Source organism: Atta colombica, unplaced genomic scaffold, assembly GCF_001594045.1.
Source record: "Atta colombica isolate Treedump-2 unplaced genomic scaffold, Acol1.0 scaffold161, whole genome shotgun sequence".
In the NCBI taxonomy this organism is placed as follows: domain Eukaryota; kingdom Metazoa; phylum Arthropoda; class Insecta; order Hymenoptera; family Formicidae; genus Atta; species Atta colombica.
This window is the reverse complement of record NW_017259252.1, coordinates 510,519-515,499: the sequence shown is the minus strand read 5'-3', so window position 1 is coordinate 515,499 and position 4,981 is coordinate 510,519.

Here is a 4,981-nt window from a genome sequence, read left to right as displayed (position 1 = left end):
AGGAAGCAAGGCCTCTTCTCGGGAAGCGCGCGGCGTCGGATGCCGAGGAAGCCGCTCTCGCACCGAAGAGGCGAGAAAGAGGGGATGATCGGGAGAGAGCGAGCGAGAGCAATGAGTGGTCGCTGACCCGGCCGGAACGTTGACTCCATGTAGTCAGTCTCTCCTCCCTCCCTTTCCCCCATCCTCCTTTACATTTTCCCCTGGGTTTTGCCGTGTAGCCGTACCTTCGATTACGCGGAGTTACCTTACCTTCCCCGTTCGCTTCGCTACACCTCGCCTCATCTCGTCACGCATCGCCTATGAGTTTGTCCGACGATAGTGCATCTCGTCGCGTTCCCGAAGAATTTCCCATCTCCTCCTCTCTTTTCTCAACCCTTACCCCTTTCTGTGGAACTTCCTACACATTAAGTTTTTCCTTCCTCGATTTTTCCATTGGATATCAGTAGGTATCTTTACTTTCCGTTTTATCTCTTAATGCGCCGATCGGCGTTACTCGGAGCACCTCGCTGACTTCGTCCATTCATTTTTCCTTGTCCATCGTATTTCCAGTTTTAACGGAGAGTGGGCGCGATTCTTTGCGCCTAGTTGAAAAATGCAAAATTGTCGTTGTCAATTTCGAAGATCCACGCACGATGTCAATGTCGACAAATGAGATTTGAATAAAGCAACCTTGACATTTTTATGACATTATATTTGTTTTTTTTATAAGAATATTTCATAATGTATATTTAATAATGCGTGAATATGTTAATACGTACAATTTAATAGTACTGTTAAGGAATACATACATACTTATATGTAGTTTTGTGGCCATAAATATAAAACACCTCTCATAAATTGAAATGTTCTACATTTAATAAAACCTAAAATAAAAGAGTTTTATTTTATTTGAAAAATAATATTTGTTTCTGTAATAGTCTTAATATTTGGTTAGTTATTTCCTTTCATATTTATTAATTATATTATTGTCTTTTCCAAGAAAATGTAATAATAAATTGAGAATGATTTATACTTAATGTGACAATTGCACATATTTTCGGATCTGAAGCGAGATAACTTTTTAACTAAACGGAAAAAAGAGAGATATATGGAGAGAAATACAAAGATAAATGTAATAATAGAAAATTATTTAATTAAAATAGATAATTAACAAATTTATTAATTAACGGACGATTAAGAGAAATAACAAACAATTCGTTTGTAATAATTAATAAAAAATCTTACATAAATTATATATAAATCGAACATTTCGACTCCATTTAAACCATCATCAGCGATGTCCAAAAAAAATAAATTCATAAATTAATTTAGAGAGTACCGCAAAAGATTCAGTCTGCAATTCTTAGAATCTCTCTCATTCCCTTGCTTGAAAAATGTAACCATCATTTAGATATTTGACTAACAATAAGTGAGCGCTAAAGAATAAAATAGTGAATAAATAAAATACGGAAAGACAGTTATAACCCACTCAGAATCTTTTCAAAAAACTCAAATTATGACTGTTGTATTTAAAAAAATATAATATTTCGGAAATATAGATCACAGAACTCATTAAGATAATTAAGTACAGTATGTAAATAGCAGTTAAAACATAAATATAATATATACAATTATTTATATTTGAAATTATCTTTAATAAAGAAGATGAATCCTCTTAAGGAATAAAATATAAAATTTCTGACAACTGTCAAATCAAAATTAATTTTTCAATTAATATTGCTTTTAAAATACAAACTCAAAATTGAATTTTTCCGCTATCCATACTTTTCATTATAGAGAAAATTCATTCAATGCTACTAATACTATTGTATTACTTCATGAAAATAATACACATGATAATTAATATACATTCTATGATTTTACAATTACATAAAATTTATAAACAATATTAAACAAAGAACTTTTTATGATTATAAATGTAAATACACAAGTAGGGAATAAATGCCTTAAACGATTAAAATTTATAAAATATTTTTCAGTTTTTTGTTACTTTTTATTAATATAAAAATAAATATTTAACATCTTTGGCGGAACAGTTAGACAAACACGCCGAAATCGAAACATCTGATCACATTATTTATACTTATCAAGACTATACAAATACATAAATCGTATGTAAAATGAGATTTATATAAGGTGGCAACAGCAAGTTCCAAGTCTTTGACAGATTCAATATACAGCGTTTGCTATCCGCACGTATTCGTAATTGCTATAGAAATCTACGTAAATTCAAGAAAAACGACGCAGTTTCGCAAGGATAATTGCGTTTCGAAGCATCTGTAGTGCGCTGTACAAGTACCGTTAGAATCGTTATCGTTCCCGCATCGAGAGTCTGGGATTCAAGTCCTACTTACTAACGGTACCCATTTATTCCAAGCGGAGGGATCCCTCTCCATCTTTCCAACAATCCGGATCATTTTTAGCATGGAAGATCCTCCGGTTTATGACTGTTTCACGATAGTCGCTTAAGGTTACTGATGGTCGGATGAATAAGAGATGCCGCTTTTTCTCATCGGTGATAACAAGAACGCCGACATTGACTTCTTTCATCGCATTCCTTTATTGCCTTGCAGAAGCTATATGAATTAATAGCTAATTTAGAAAATTTTAGAAAATTTTAGAAAATTATGACCTATTTATCCGAACGTATAAAAAAATATTGCAAAACGAAAAAAAGTCCTCAGTATAAAAAGTTCAGAGGATCGACTGTATATTTTAAAACAAGATGAAAATTATAAAAGTCAGCAAATTCACGATAAATGTTGACCAATGAAATGCTAAATATTGAATCAATTCGCTCACTTTCGTAATTTTCATCTCGTTTTAAGATATATGCAATTTCCAGTACAAATAAAATTTAATGTAATAAATAGAAATTTATTAAGAGGTAACTTAAGAAACCTTTTTCAATATTAAATATAAACACTCAAAATTTTTTCTAAAATTATTTTCCTATTAATTAATTTATATCGCTAAACGATAAAGAACTTTTATGTTTATTTCGATTCCATCTATCTTCCTGTGGACGGAAAAGTCTCGCGGGACCTGTATATGAATTATATACCTATGGATTATGTACCGACACTTATATAAAATTTGCAGATGACATTTTGAATCACGAACTATCTTTTGCTATATAATTTAAATTATATAGTTTATGATACAAAATGTATATCTGTGCATATTAATTCTCTAATTAATTAAAATAAATACGAATTTTCTTATATAATTAAGTTGTAATTTTCTTATATTTTATAGTTACAATTAATGTATAATTGAACTGATGTTATTAACTTATAAATGACAACATTAAAGAGCATCATGCGCAGTTGTAAAATATTATTAAATTATCATTTTTCAACTTACCGTCATCAAAAAATTTTGAAATTAAATAATAAAAAAACAAGACTTAAATGATGATTTTCCTCCTCGGAATATATTCTACGCATGAAAATATATAAATTACAGGAAAATCGAAAGAAGCGTTATATTGCATATTTGATATTTCAGTTTTGACCTAAATTAAGAGAAAATTATTTCGGTAAGTTATTATAAACCAAAAGTAAACTGCAGTTGCGCGTACACGCAACGCGTCGGCGAGAATTCAAAAAATTATGTTATCATCAGCTGATTGGCGCCGATTGCTGCAAACCATGCGGCCGATGTCGGCGCTACCTCTTTAAAGGGAAGGAATGATAAAAAATTATCAAAATTGAAATCTTAAGACAAATTTTTTGTCATTCTCGGAATAAATTCCACCTCCCAGACACGTATTAATGTATATACTTTAATCCTGGAAAAGGATTTTTGAATCTGTAAAAGAGCACAAAAATAAGCCCTTGCAAAACACGTAATTTCATTTTAGGAGAAATATTTTTTTCTACGCTTTGAATCTTAATTCCACTTAGTATTGCTCATCTAAGTAATTTGAATTTCGCTTCATGCTTATTTTCAATCTATCAATCAATAAGTTTTAAAACTTTTATATCAAGCAAATGTTAACCGCAGATGTCAATTGTACGTGTCAGAAAAAGTGAAATTTTTAATTTTTTTCCGATTTTCTCGTGAAATCGTGTTTTTCATTTTCGGGATTTAATTTTATGCGTTTTTTAATTCTGTAAAAAAAAATTCTACGATCCATGAAGTCCAATTCGAAGATTTCTCCTAAAACGTAATCGTGGTAAAGCAGGACGACTTTAAGATCCTCATAAAGGATTTTTGTAACAAATACTTTTTTCTTTCACAAATTCGAAATCCTTTTCCATTATTAAAGTATACGCATTAACACGTGTTTGTAAGGTAAAGTTTATGTCGAGAAAGATCAAAAATTTCAAATTGATATATTTTTTACTATTTCTTAGTGTAATATGGCATTTCAAGCTGTCAAGTCGTGACAACATTTGCTTAATACGAAAGTTTTCCAACTTGTACTTATGAAATAATAATTAACACAAACACGTAATTTGCACAAATAACGTCGAGTTCTTAAAATTAGACTTAGACGTTTCATCGCAATGAATTGTTATACGGAAATTGAATGTGCGACTGTGTGTATTATAATTGCGTGAGAAATTGGTAGTACAAAAACATGTCGATACGCTGAAAAAACAGCGACCTCTGATGACTTCGTCGGAATTCGGACTTCGTTTTAGGATCCGCCGTCTATATTACCGACATTTCCACTCGATGAAAAATCTCCGTTGGATTTACGGATTGCAAAATTGTTATTATATAATTAAAGTACTCATAAACAGGACTTCAGTTGCACTAAATTTCATGAGAAAATCGGAAAAAAGTTAAAAAATTCACTTTTGGCTCGTACAGCTGTCACCTCAAATATATATTTGCTTAATATAATATAAATTTTGAGTCCATATATTTTAAAAATAAGTGTGCAGCTGAAGTCTGGATATTACTGGAACGAATGATATCGAGTTTGTAGAACTAAGATTGAAAGTCTAGAAGAAAAGTTTTTTCACTG